Raw genomic sequence first — 15,483 nt, 5'->3', positions numbered from 1 at the left:
TTTGTGACTTTCCGACAAAAAGTGTCAAGTGTTTCAAACAGAGGCTCTGGCTCAGATGGCCCCCTGACCCTTTAGGCCCCGGAGCCTGGGCCCGGTAGGCTCATTCAATAATCCATCAATGATTAAAAGGAACCACAGAAAGTTGCCTGAAAGAGCTACTTAATAAAGACTCTAACAGTGCTTTCGTGAAAAACTTTACAGAGAAGTTTTTATTTAAATCTTAGAAGAAATCCTAAAATACAAAGACCTGGTTTAGTTTTCAGAGCGCTCAGCATTCCCAAATCTACCAGGCCCACGTTTTCTGGTGCATCTCCATCAGCAGGTACTTGTCTTATCAATCTGCCATAGCTAATAATAGCTGGCAGTCCTCACTGTATTCTTCAGAAGCAGAGCTGCAGTTACCGCTAGTTGCTCGACAGAACATTAATCTGCAAAAATTTTACTAATACATCGATCATTTAAGCCTTTTTTGAAGCAATAATGCCTAAAGTGATGATTCACAAAAGGGTAGAGCAGGATTATTTTGCATGTTTTACATCATCGTAAATTGAATATACTGGGGTACCTCAAATGGAGTGGCCTGCGCTTTCTCCAGACCTGAATCCTATAGAAAACCTATGGGATCAGCTGAGTCGCCGTGTTGAGGCCCGTAACTCTGTACCCCAGAACCTCAATGACCCGAGGGCTGCCTTTCAAGAAGAGTGGGATGCCATGCCTCAGCAGATAATAACTCGACTTGTGGACAGCATGAGAAGTTGTTGTCAAGCTGTAATTGATGCTCGAGGGCACATGACAAGTTATTGAGACATCGACATTTTTTGTTGTGGTACACCCACCACTTTTGTTTCAATAATTTTTTTGAAATGAGGAAATCACCATTGTATGCTTCTACTTTAATGCCCTACTTTCATGATATTATACCACTGTAGCTTGAACTTTTTACATTTTCCATGAATTTCATCCGAAAGCCAGCTATCCCTAACTTTTTGTGAGTAGTGTATTTTATAGACCAAACCAAGAAATTAATTAATCTGCAATGATCTGCAAAATAGTTGTTAGTTTCGGCCCTGGACTTTCATTTATTGTGTCCTCAGAATTTCCCCGTCAGCTTCTCTCTGTCTTGCACAGTACATCCTGTTGCTACTGAATACTTCAGATCATTGGCCAATGTAACCTTTCAAAAGGAAAGCAGGGGGAATATTGCACAGTATGACAGAATCAACACAACTGTTCTTTACAAGCAAACCTCCCTCCCGTGTGAGAACTGCACACTAGTACAGTTGATTTTGCAAAACACTTCAAATTGGGCGTCTATGTTGTTTTATCATATCTGCCTTCAGATTTCAGCCTAGAAATATATTACTGTGACAATTGCAGGAAGTAGCAGCGATAGCAAGTTAATTTACCCAAACAGCAACTTCTGTGAATAATAGGGCTCGTTACAGTATGCCATTAAAACCGGGGCTGTGAGGCAACTCAGAGGGAGTTTCTACTTAAAAAACATTACTTAAACGATAAATTGGCCAACAAAATAGTTGTTGATTAAATATTAATTAAAAAATTGTTTTAGTTCTGGCTTATTTTGTCAAATCAAAAAGCGTGTTTTGTAGAGAAAAAAAACATGCAATGCAACATCTGAAGGCACCTTAAAGATGCTCAGTGATTAAGGACAGTTAAAACAACAGGACGCTGCAGAGATTTAAAGCAAACATAAACTATTTTTAGACTGTTGGATTTTAGTAAAAGCCTACATGTATGTTACTCGGTGTATCTAGGTCATACATAAAGTACAGAAATGAGTCAAACCTATACTCTGGATTTCACCTACCCACAATTCAACAACATATCAACTGGAACTCACAACCTCGCACCCTGAGCTCAGGGTCTATGGTCTGTGGTGGAGCTGGAGATGTTATGGAAAACCCACTTTTTGCAGAATGCATGCTACCTGCTCCTGAGTTGTCTGAGTTGATGACATTTAAAAGGCTCGAAATTGCCCAATGGCCAACTGTAAACCTGTTGTTTCATCCCTCGTACACCGTGTTTTACACAGGAAATATAGCACTAGCAGCACTTTAACAGTACTCTATCACTGTCTACATAGGATGTGTTCAGGGACAATATTGAGTGTAGGTCACCCACAGAAGCCACAAGATCATTGTAGCACTTGTAAAACAGAAGAACATAGACTTAAAACTGCATTTAGGTTCACATTTGCCCATGTATAGCACAAGCGAAATGTTAGTTGTTACACAGTCTGAGCCTATGTAGATAGCTTGATTGCTTAAAATACTAGAAATGTGTATGTTCCTTCAGATGAGTCTGAAACGGATGAATGAAAAATGCAGTTAAAAACGGTTAAAATACAAGCCACTGGACAAGGCAAAAATAGACATGAATTAGCCCGGGGCACAAATAGAATAGACACAAATGTGTGCTCATGCGAGCTGAAAATGCACATATCTCTTGGGCTTCATAAACATACAGAGATGAGAGGAAAAAAATAGAGAGAGAGAGACTGGAGGGAAATAACAGAGAGAACCAGAGTTTAAGGTTCTGAGTTCAGTCACAAGCTGAGCTGAACACAAACATACAGACATGTCCAATATATGTTGCTAGCAAATATTAGCGTACAGCTAACGTACAGTTGGTACATTTGATGTTTGGGGCAAATAAACGCAAACAGTCCAGTGGTCAAAATCTTACAAATGGTGCAAGATTCCAAATCTGCTTTGGTTTCTGAACATAGCTTTTGTTGGGAAGCCAAGCCAAGCTAAACGTTGTGGTAGTTCTTTGCATTGAAAACATTACTGTTTGGCAGAAGACTCTTAAATCTGGGATGTAATTAAAGAATGCACCACAAAAACGGATTTGTTTTAAATCAAATGTAAAATGGCTAAAACATACAAACACATTGGTATGATCTGTGAACACAACACTGTTATACATTCAGAGAATGCAGACAGATTATGTTCTGCTCCATTACACAAAAATATAAGGCATGTTTGCTTCTGTAAATCCAAAACAAATACCGGACAGTTGTAGGACTTTTAAGCTCTAACCAAAATGTGTCTCAATCAATAGGCTACACTGAGTATGGAAAACTGTAGAGTACCAAAAGGTGGCATTAAATGCCATTCAATCACCAGTTTTCCACTTTTTTATTTGGACAACGTTCTTGTCTGCTGCTTGTATTTAGACCACATTTAACATGGGTATTTGCTAAATTTTTGTTAAACGGAAAAGGGGTTTTGTAGAAAAATATGTATTGATTGTTTTGGCATTATTACCAAAATGCAGGTATCTTTTTATTAACTTCAAATGGTACCCATCCCTAGTCGGTTAACAGCAACTTATACCCAGAAAGTTAGCTCATACCTGCTTATTTGACTGTACTTGATCACAAATTGGAACAATTGTGATCAAGTACAGTACAGAAGATGCAAAGAAGCACTCTAATTCTCTAATTCTTTTCAGTTGGAGTTTCTTTATTCCCCAAATTTTTAAAAGTGAATATCTCAAAATTGAAGATGCTGAGCCGAGGCACAACTTTGGGTTTCGACTTCCTGTGTGAGGGCTAATGGTCCCTTCTGCTTCACTGTTTACTGTGCCACTCAACCACACAAACCATATCTGCTTTGGCTTGGTGGTTTTTCTACTAATTTATAGCCTCAGCTATGAACCTTGACCACAAAAGACAAAAACACATTCACTGTATACAGGGCAAAAAGGCATGTAGTCTTTATTAGGATTCTATAGTTGCAGCTTACACATATTTTCTTAGAAATTAGTATAATATAACACAAAACAAAGCAATTACCTGTTAATTCCACCACTGTAAAATACTAATTTCATTAAATGTTTTAACAATTGCAGTAATGGAAAGTAACTAAATACATGTAATCAAGTACTGTAGTTGAATACAATTTTGAGAAACATTTACTTTACTTGAGTTGTCTTATGCTACTTTATACTCCTACTACCCTGCAGTTATAGGACAACTGTAGTTACACATTCATATTTTACATTCAAACATGTGATAATCTCATAAAATACATTACAAAACCTCTCGCACAGTGCGTTGGGCTTCTTTTGTTACAGGTTTCAGATGTCTATGATAGCAGTTCCAGTTCCAGAAATATATTTCCTGTAAATACTGTTAGAGGCCCAAAGGAGGTACAATTATCCAATATTTCATAAAAAGCTAATATTAGAGAAAAAAGGAAAAAAAAGAAATAGATTTGTGTATCATTTGTGATTTGTCTCATTATCTTTTCTCCCATTAATCATCTTCTGACTTCTCAGATTTATCTTGTGACCTTTTAGAGTGGCTCGACCCCTAGGCTGGCAACCACTAAACTAAACTGAACTTTATGTAAAGTAGTTGAAACTAGCTCCACCTCGAGTAGCTACAACAGTAAAATGCTGCTTATACATTGATCAGTAACAATAAAATAATAATGTAATATCTGACAATGTATCAGTCGCAGGGGCCACGTATGTTCACTTTTTGGACTTTTGAATACATGACTTTTACTTGTAATGGAGTATTTTTACATTGTTGTATTTGGTACTTTGACTTAAGCAAAAAGGTTTTGAGTCCTTCTGCCACCGCCTCCGACCTGGACAACAGAATCAGCTTTGATCTAACCGACGACTAGGTTGAATAAACAAACAGAAGCTAATGTACTGACCTTGTTCCTGTTAGTAACTGATTAATGAAAGCGTTTTCAGTAAATCTAACTGTGAATAAATGAGGAAGTTTATCATGTGAACTTGTGATTACAGGATTAGTCACAGCTCACATACCCTCTCATTTTTCTCAGATTCATGTCCGGAGAAAAAAAAAGAAAATAAGTCTTAATCAAAAATAATACTACCACTGGGAGAAAAGTTCTTGCGTGTTGAGAGAATTCTGCCTTTGTTAACATTAAAGACTGAAGTGATTTGTGACTCTGATGCCTGGATGAATAGAGATGTCGCCTGTTAAGACCTCTTTCTCCACTGATGATGAACATTGACAAAGCAAGAATGGAAAAGTGAGATGCCGTGTGACACACTGTATTGTGTCAGTTTTGACACAATACAGTGTCGAGCACCGAGCGCCGCACCAAAAGACCTGAAACAATCAACCTCTGAATAATTCACCTGACCCCTCAGGAACACAGAGCCACTTCTCCTCTCATCTTACACGATAAAACCCTGACATTTTGATTGACCTTTTAAGCTTAATAATATCCTTCATGTGCAATAAAGACTCAGAAACAGCGGCATATCAATCTAACAAAGAACAACTTTCAAGCTGCGACACAAAGTTGCACTTTGAGTCGTTTAGATTCAATTTTATGCACCACTGGAAGTTATTGATTGAGATCCGATTCAAGGATTTACTTTACATGAGCTTGTCAGAACATTGAGTTTAGATGAAGTTACTGAGTTTCTACTTTATCACTCATTTTCTGTCTAATTAACCAAACTGATAACACATACAATCTGCCTCTACAACTTTTACATCATCTTACTCCTTCTCCAACTTGTTCCCACACTCCAATTCATGACCACATATTTCCTCATTTTGTTGTGTGTTGCTTTTGTAAAATACTTCTCCTTTTTAAATTTTAGTTTTTTTGTTCTCTATTGTTTTGTGTGTTGGTCCACAGCTTTGGTTCAGACTAAAATAATTCAACAATTACTTGATGGATTCACATGACATTTAGTAAAAACATTCATGTTCCCCAGAGGATGAATCCTACTGACGGTGGTGATCCCCTGACTTTTCTTTTATCACCACCACCAGGTTTAAGTTTTCACTAATCCTGTGAAATATCAATATCTCAAAGTCTACTCAATGGATTGGCATACAATTATGTAAAAACATTCATGTTGCTCTTTCTGGTTTCTTCCAGTCTTTCCATCAAGGGTCTAAGGATAGAGGGTGTCATACTGTAGGCTGTACAGCTGGCTGTTCTCATTAACCACTCATACAAATACATATACAGTAGCTACGAAAAGTAATGCACTGTAATTTGTATGTATTCCATGTATGTATTACTGTAAGTCCTGCATTAGTCTATATCCACAATGTTCCACCTCCGGGATTGCTCCAGTGCCGCCGAAAATTCCGCCGGATGTCCTTCTTTTCGACTGGATGTCCGTTACCTTCCGCTTTCTTTGTGTTGTAATTTTAAACTCTGGTTGATTTCTGAGGACTATGGTTAACTGCTCCTCAGATCTCTGCAGGGTAAATCCAGACAGCTAGCTAGACTATCTGTCCAATCTAAGTTTTCTGTTGCACGACTAAAACTAATTTGAACGTACACATGTTCCACCAAAACAAGTTTCTTCCCGAGGCTATTTTGCAGAGGCACCGGTACTCCGTCCAGCGCTTATCTCCGCCAATGACGATTGTGATTGGTTTAAAGAAATGCCAATAAACCAGAGCACGTAGCCAGACCCTCCTCCGCAGCGCTGTGGAGGAAGGTCTGGCAATGCGAGACCCGCATTAACTGCCGCTGTAAGGCAGCGACCGCTTATGGACGTAGTACTAATGACTGGAGCACCTAGTATAAGAACGCGACAATGCGAGTAAGGAGGAAGTTGAGGGAGTGGATGGACGGGCCCAAACACACAGGGTGTTCAACATGGGGAGCAGAGTTCGTGACCCAGAAAAAGTAAGGGGGGAACACACAAGACTTTAAGCCAGGAAACAGCAATTTTTTTGTCTTCTACAATTCATTTTGGTGCCTAAACTTATCTATCAAGTTGCCGTTTTGTCACCTCGCGATGACCGTTACCCGGTTTGCGTGAATAACCCGATATGCCAGTTTTCCCTGTATAGCCTACACGATTTGGAAAGAATAGGATGAATGACGGGAGTAACTCTACCTACGGTACTTTAGGTGACGTAAGGCTTTTTCTTTCAGTTGACCTTTGTATATTTAGGTCCTTCAATTGACAAGAAAAAATGTTTCTCCTCGTCCGTCCAGAAATGGGTCTTCCTGATAGAACTTGACCCATGTCGAAGTCCTCAGTGGGTTTTAAGGAACACGCCGACTTATTGGGACTTTAGCTTATTCACCGTATCCACCAGAGTTAGATAAGTCCATACATACCCTTCTCATCTCCGTGCGTGTCGTAACTCATAGATCCTGGAGGTAACCCGCTCCATCCAGCCTACTGCTCCCAATAAGTGACAAATTAACGCCAACATGTATAGTCACAGGGTGTACAAATAACAAGGTCACATGAGACACAGCCATCTTCTAATCGTATACATACTGGGAACTATTCTCAGAAGGCGAAGCCCTGCTACTTGGGCGGAGTGATTAGCGCAACACCTGAAAAGCACCGTTATTACTCTCTGCTCCCAGTTTAGTTCCCAGTATGTATACGGTTAGAAGACGGCTGTGTGTCATGTGACCTTGTTATTTGTACACGCTGTGACTATACAAATCACAACATGTAAACAGGAACATGTTGGCGTTATTTTGTCACTTATTCGGAGCAGTAGGCTAGTTGGAACCGGTTACCTCCAGGATCTGGGCTAAGCTAGGCTAGCGCTGGGGGCGTCAGACAGAGTTACAACACGCACGGAGATGAGAAGGGTATGTATGGACTTATCTAACTCTGGGGGATACGGTGAATAAGCTAAAGTCCCAATAAGTCAACGTGTTCCTTTAAAGGTTGTGTTGTTGCTGTTGTTTTTGGTTCTCTTCAATATCCGGTTAAAACCACTGCAGCGGAGTGGGGAATGGCAGTAATAACCTACGGAGCATGCGCTGACACGTAACCTGAGTTTACCCTGGTTAAGTACTGTATACATTCACAAATAGCCCGGTTACTAAAGGAGTTATCTAGGTCTGTTAACCGGGATATGAGAACTCCAATTTTAGCCGGGGTATTGTGTTTACATGGCGCTTAAGAAACCGGGGTATTGCCTTAAACCAAATATAATCAGATTGTTAAACTGCATGTAAATGCACTGAGGCTTAAGAACAGATGTGTTTTCTTTTCTCTGCATAAATTACAGCATTACAGCATATCCAGTTGAGAGATATCAGCATGACTATAGGTATGAAAAGTAATAGCTAGAAGAAGAGAAGCAGATGTTTTAATGTTTCAGGTGGCTTTAAAAATAAACTCAGTCTCTAAAGACACTTGGGTGTACCTAACCCCAGTGTAAAGAATGCTAACATGTCATAGCAGCACACAAGAATAGTGATGATTTTATAAAGGCACATCAAACAAGGTTAATTAAAATGTTTTGTATTAAAGACATTCAAGGGGCCCCTGTATTTATTTGCTAGACCCCTGTGTTTTCACCTGTGCAAAGTAACTAAGTACATTTACTCATTTACTGTACTTAAGTACACTGTCGAGGCACTTGTACTTTACTTGAGTATTTCCATTTTCTGTTCCTTTACACTTCTACTCCACTACTAATTTATTTTGATAGCTTTATTTACTAGCTACTCGGCGGATTAAGATTATAAATACAAAATATTAATCAACTATTAAATGATGATGTATTTTATAGATTCAGCTACCCCACAGTACATACAATAGTTAAATGAGCTCCACCTTTACCATCTGCAACATTTAAAGGTGCAGTAGGTAAGACTTATAAAACTAACTTTCTGTCATATTTGCTGAAATTGACCCTATGTTCGAGTAGAACTACATGAAACAGGTCATTAAAAAAAATCTGGCTCCTCTGGCACCACCTACAGCCTGTAGTGTGATTTGCAAAAATCCACAGCTCCCTGTTTAGATGCACCAATCAGGGCCAGGGGTGGGTGTCTAACTGCATGTCAATCACTATTCATGCACACTCATTCATTCTCCCTTGTGGGGGAGGGGTTAAGGAGACCGTTTTGGGCTTTAGCGGAAAGGGGGGAGGGACTGAGAAGTTGTCAATGTTCAATTTTTTTGGCCAAGTCCTGGATCTTCGCAATCCTACCTACAGCACCTTTAAGTGATACAGAAGAATAATTAGGCTATAATCCAATATAATGGACAAAATAATGAGTACTTTTAGTTTTTGTGCTTTAAGTGCTTTATGATGCTAATTCTTTTGCACTTTTACTCCAGTGACATTTTGAATGCAGGACTTTCACTTGTAACAGAGTATTTCTACACTGGAGTAGGCCTATTGCTATATGTTTACTTAGGCTAAGTAAAATATCTGAGTATTTCTTTCACCACTGTGTGTTGTAATGTCACCTTTAAGTCACAGATGAGAAGTTAACAACTTAATATCAACACATTACTGTCTAGCCCTGAATAGAAAATGATCCGCACTAATAGATAGGCTACCGGATATGAATAAGTAGTCTACATCACCGCCTTCCGCTGTACAATGCTACAGAAATCACTCATCATTTATCACTGCCAAACCGCACAATTTACTAAGTACACACTTAAGTATCTGTAGTTTTCACATCATCGCTACTCCCACAAAGGTATAGTCATCTTGACGTAACACACGACAGACTGCAACCTTCATTTCTTTTCAAAACATGGAATGAAAGTGTTGGCAACAGAACATTGCTGTACAAAAACAACAAAACACTAATGTATAAAAAATAGAATAGGTAAAAAAAAAAAAGAATTGCCTGTAAGGCGTTTCGGAGAAGTTTGTGCAAAAGAGAGCTCCGTTAACCCAACACAAAACCAAGGTAAGTGTAGTTGTTGTGGAAATATCCACGGTGAGCGTAAACTTTGTTCAGAAGTAGCCTATAGAAAGTGCAGCAGTGGCTTTTCCTTTTACCTAACCCGGACGTATGCTACTCCCCCTTTAACTCAGACTTTCATTCTTTCCGTTACTTTTTAAGTCCATGACTCCCCGGATGGACAGCAGAGGCTGGTGAACTTAGAAATGAAAGAGAGACAATAAAGCGAAGAGTGAGGAGACAACGCTGGCCCATTTACTACAGCTTCCTGTTCGCCTGTATGCCTTTCTCTCTTCCTCCTCCATCTCGCCCCCCCCCTCTCGAAAATCCGTCTCAGCATGTTAACTACCCACTTCACCTTACTAACGCCTCCAAGTTCAACAAAAAAAGGGCGAGTGCGCAGCGCGTCTTCTTACCGTGCGTCCTGGCTCTGTGCGGTGCGTCCTGCGGCCGGGCTGCGAGTCGCCAGCTGCTGCAGTCCTGGAAAGAAACAAGAAATCTCCTCTTAAGTGAAAAGAAATGAGGGCTAATGTTTTTCCTCCTGGCTTCCCACCACCCGCCTCTCCGCTCCACTCCTTCTCTCGTGCTCTCCCCTCCTCTATTTTCTCCACTCCTCCCTCCTTTCTCTCTCCACTCCTCCACTTTCTCCACCCGTACCCTCCTTTTTCTCTCCACTCCCCTCCGTTGGGCGCAGCGTTTGCTTTTGTATCTGTTCAGTTAAAATTCAACTATTGGCATTAAAACACTTTCCATAGAACCTACATAAAAAAGAAATTAAAAAAAACTTTTAGCACAAGTATGAGTGATGCAAAGGGGTAATTATGAAGTTTGGATCAACTAAATGACCCAGTTGGTGAACTTATGAAGGAAACAACCACACAAACCACAGCTTCACCTGCACTGATCAGGTCAGTTTGGAAGCAGCGGTGGAGGAAGTATTCAGATCCTTTATTTGAGAAAAAGTACCAATACTATTAGCTACTGTGGAAATACTTGTCTGTCACAAGTAAAAGATCTGCATTGAAACATGTTACTTAAGTATAAACATAGACTACCTAAAGTATTTACATGCAGATGAATGTCCCCTGTGACTGTTATACTATATAACATATTGTTATGTTATTATTACTCATGCATTGATGTAAAAGCAAAGTCTTACTGTTGTAGATGAGGAGTAGCTCATTTATAACTATTTTGTATCAGACTGCAACTAATGATTAATGTCATTATGGACTAATTTTGTCTCATTAGCATGTGATCCATCTAGACCACCTGCATTACAATGCTGCTTATACTTACATGCAAAGTAACCATTTAAATGCAGGACTTGTACCAGAGTATTTACTGTTGTGTTGCTACTTTTAATGAGGTAAAACTTAATTTTCTTTACACTGATAATTCCCACGTTCTTAGCTTTCTGTTCTGTTTCCCCGTAGGCCTCTGTAGTGTCTCTTCTGGCCCCATGACTTTCAGTTTCCTGGAGACTCAGAGGAGGAAACCACCGTGCTAAAACCCCCCAAATCTACTCTCAGTTTATTAGGTAGGTTACACCGAGCTAAAACTTATGTAGTCTAATACAACAGCCCTGCAACAACAGTCACAATGTTCAGTGTTTGTGAGATGATCTAACTACATGGTTACTGTTATTTCTATGAGTTAACTGGATGCACCTACGAATACAGAAGCAGGATCATCATATTCATTTATGAAAACACTGAGCATGAACATAGACTGTTAATATAGTCTATGAACATGAACCATGCTTTCGTCAAATAACGTGACGTGACCACAAGGTGGAGCCAAAATGCCTAAAAACACATTTTTGGATTATCACTTTAATAAGTGTTTAATGTTTGATATATTTTTATGAAATATGATGCATTAATAATGACTAAACTACCAAAAATAACTCATTAGCATTTGTTCCATCTAGCTACAACATTACAATGCTGCTTATACTTTAATCTTTAATTCTGAGGTGATTCAGCTTCATTGTTACTGTTATTTATATGAGTTAACTGGATGCAACTCAGTACAAATACACACGAAGAAGAATCATCATATTTATCTTTAAAAACACTGAGCATAATAATAATAATAATAATAAATTGAATTTATATAGCGCTTTTCATGGACTCAAAGTCGCTTTACAGGGCAGGGTAGATTATAAAAACATAACAAAACAAAACGAGCAAACAAAACAAGTAGAACAAAACAAGATACAGATGAAAAAGGGAGGGGGGCAGGTGGACTATGGGTAGGCTGAGGTGAAGAGATGGCATGAACCAAATAATGATGTGACCAAAAGGTGACACAAAATGCATCACAACACATCTTTGGATTATCACTTTAATGTTGTTGTTTCCCCCCACCCCCCCTTTCTTTTGTCCCATATTCACTACTGAGCTCCCAAAGGGACCTTATTTATATTTAGTGTCCCAAAAATTGGTTTTAGCACAGAATACAATTCCCAGTTGTTGGTATAGTTACTTCAAAAAAGTTGCAGTTAACTTTTACCATAGAAACCAAATTTTTGTCACATTTGAGTAAAACACTGGTCCGTGTCTATAGATCAGTCAGGGCCAAACTGGGTGGATGATACAGAACCTGGATGTCTTTAAGGAGGATGTCAGGACTAATTACCTCTTTATCTTCTTCTCCTGCCTCGTTTTCTTCTTCGTCTTCTCCTTCCTCTTCACCAGTGACAGACTGAACATACTTAAATACTAAAGTACAATTTTGAGTTGTTACACCTTAGTATTTTCATTTTATGACACTTTATTCCTCCATTACATTGCATTTCAAAGTGACATATTGTCCTTTTTTTTTACTCAGCTACAGCTTCAGTTATTAGTTACTCCAAGATTAATAACTTTCATACAGAACATGATCATTTTATATAATATGATGTATTGTTGTAAACACATTGAGCTGTCAGGAAGGAGGATCAGAACTCAGGCGCAGACTGGAATAGGCGGTAAAGAATCTTATTTTATTGAAGCTGTGAGTGTGGACTGGCAGTGGGGGTGTTGGGTCCGAAGATGGCTGGACTGGCAGTGGGGGTGTTGGGTCCAAGATGGCTGGACTGGCAGTGGGGGTTCTGGGTCCGAAGATGGCTGGACTGGCAGTGGGGGTGTTGGGTCCAAAGATGGCGGGGCTGGCAGTGGGGGTGTTGGGTCCGAAGATGGCTGGACTGGCAGTGGGGGTGTTGGGTCCGAAGATGGCGGGGCTGGCAGTGGGGGTTCTGGGTCCGAAGATGGCTGGACTGGCAGTGGGGTGTTGGGTCCAAAGATGGCCGGGGCTGGCAGTGGGGGTGCTGGGTCCGAAGATGGCTGGACTGGCAGAGGGGGTGTTGGGTCCGATGATGGCTCGACTGGCAGTGGGGGTTCTGGGTCTGAAGATGGCTGGACTAGCAGTGGGGGTGCGCCGGCAGATGGCTGGACTGGCAGTGGGGGTGCTGGGTCCGAAGATGGCTGGACTGGCAGAGGGGGTGCTGGGTCCGGCGATGGCGGACTGGCAGTGGGGGTGCTGAGCCCGAAGATGGCTGGACTGGCAGTGGGGGTGCTGGGTCCGAAGATGGCTGGACTGGCAGTGGGGGTGCTGGGTCCGAAGATGGCTGGACTGGCAGTGGGGGTGCTGGGTCCGAAGATGGCTGGACTGGCAGTGGGGGTGCTGGATCTGAAGATGGCTGGACTGGCAGGGGGGGTGCTGGGTCGCAGATGGCTGGACTGGCAGTGGGGGTTCTCGGTCTGGGGCGCATTGGCTGTTTTGGGTCCGGATGGCTGGACTGGCAGTGGGGGTGCTGGGTCTGAAGATGGCTGGACTGGCAGAGGGGGTGCAGGGTCCGAAGATGGCTGTTCTGGGTCCGAAGATGGCTGGACTGGCAGTGGGGGTGCTGGGTCTGAAGATGGCTGGACTGGCAGTGGGGGTGCTGGGCCCAAGATGGCTGGACTGGCAGTGGGGGTGCTGGGTCTGAAGATGGCTGGACTGGCAGTGGGGGTGGTGGGTCCGAAGATGACTGGACTGGCAGTGGGGGTGCTGGGCTGTGTTCCTCAGTGCGGCGATTGGCAGCAGAGGACTCTGAAGGGGGGTTATTCTGAGAACAGAGATCTTCCAGTTAGTAGCGTCAGGGAGCGGAGCAGACAGGGAAGTACAACAACAAGGAACTAGACTAGAGACAAATCTCAGAGGCTGGTGAAAAAGCATACTCAGTGGTCAGGAACAATCCAGCAGGAAAAAAAAAAGTCAGACTGGCATCTGAAGGCAGATGATGGAGCAGGATGAGTAGCAGGGCGCTGACTGGAATTGGTACCTGGTGTGGGGAGAATCAACGGGGGGGGGACGTGTCCTCACTCTGTGGAACATGTAGGGGGGAACAGAAGCACAGACAGACAGAGAAAAAACAAACAAAAAATACACACCAAACACATGGCAGGCATAACAAAATGAAGAAATAAACCAAAACACATTCTCACACACACACACACACACACACACACACACACACACACACACACACACACACACACACACACACACACACACACACACACACACACACAAACACACAACACAACACAACACAACACAACACACACACACACACCAGACTGTCACCGTGCAGAAGTCACGGCAGGCCGGGGCGTGACATGAGCTACCTGTCGACTAGCTACAACAATACAATGCTGCTTACTCACCATCTGCAATAATAATTCACTTTCATAAGGCATCACATTTTGTCCATTATTTTATAATGAGTACTTTTACTTCTAATGGAGTATTTTTAAACTGTGGTATTGCAACTTTAACTTAAAATATAAGTATAAAAAGCTCCTTATGATAAAAAACTTCTAAACAAAAGATGAATACAATCTACATCTGAATCAATGCAGTGAAACGTTAAAATGGGTTGGTCTGTTTACCTGTTCTCATCTTCATCATGAAGCAGGAACCAAACAAAGGAGCACTGAGCAGCAGCGGGGGCTCCTGTAGCGCCTCCTGGAGGACACTCACCTTAGCAGACGCTGAAAAACTGGTTCCGCCACGATTGAATATAATCCTTACCCACCAGTGCATCTATGGAAATGCCTCCCCCCCCATCTGAAAGAACTACTCACCCCTCTAACTAACCCTCGATCCCTCCGTTCAACAAACTCAAACCGCCTCCTCCCCCCCAGGACTAATCTCAGCACCGTGGCTGATCGGGCTTTCTGTTCTGACGCTCCTCGGATCTGGAATGTCCTCCCGACCATCTGAGGACACCTCAAACTATTGAGACTTTTAAAAAAACGACTAAAAACATTTCTATTTAGCAGAACTTATGAGTTTTAATTAACCCTGCAAGTCTATTTGTATTTTATATTGATGTTTTTATCGTGCTTTTACGATCTTAAATGTAGCACTTTGAGATTTGCTCCAAATGTAAAGTGCATTACAAATAAAATCTATTATTAAATCTATTATTAAGTCTCCTCGGGACTCAGGACCCAGTCCCCCGTGATCCATTGATCTAATCCAGTGTTTCTCAAATGGGGGTACGTGTACCCCTAGGGGTACTTCGGAGAACTGCAGGGGGTACGTGACATTTTTTGCAAAATGTTTTTCAGTTATAAGACTGTAGTTACTTTACTGTCTTTTTTTTCCCCAAGTTTGTCGCTTTTTTCAAAGTTTTTGTCGCTGTTTCTGAAGTTTGTCACTTTTTTTTTTAAGGTTTTGTCACTTGTTCTGACCTATTCTTGCCTTTCTTCCTTACTTCTTGTCTTTTTATCTTCGAAGTAATTTTTTTAAAGATAATTTTTTTGGCCATTTTCAG

General features: G+C 41.2%; 1 protein-coding gene across 1 annotated transcript in view; it reads right to left on the bottom strand.

Moving 5' to 3' along the window:
• Positions 1 to 10,244, bottom strand: part of LOC120560726 (phospholipid-transporting ATPase ID-like) — a 51,856-nt gene extending 41,612 nt beyond the window's left edge. The window contains exon 1 of the mRNA XM_039803521.1: positions 10,088 to 10,244. The gene's annotated coding sequence lies outside the window, so the exon portion shown is untranslated. The remainder of the gene's footprint in view (positions 1 to 10,087) is intronic.
• Positions 10,245 to 15,483: the final 5,239 nt, after the last annotated feature.

The sequence above is a fragment of the Perca fluviatilis genome, chromosome 6 (assembly GCF_010015445.1).
Source record: "Perca fluviatilis chromosome 6, GENO_Pfluv_1.0, whole genome shotgun sequence".
NCBI classification, from domain to species: Eukaryota; Metazoa; Chordata; class Actinopteri; order Perciformes; family Percidae; genus Perca; species Perca fluviatilis.
The sequence above is the reverse complement of the archived record's forward strand: the minus strand, read 5'-3'. Positions and strand labels throughout refer to the sequence as shown.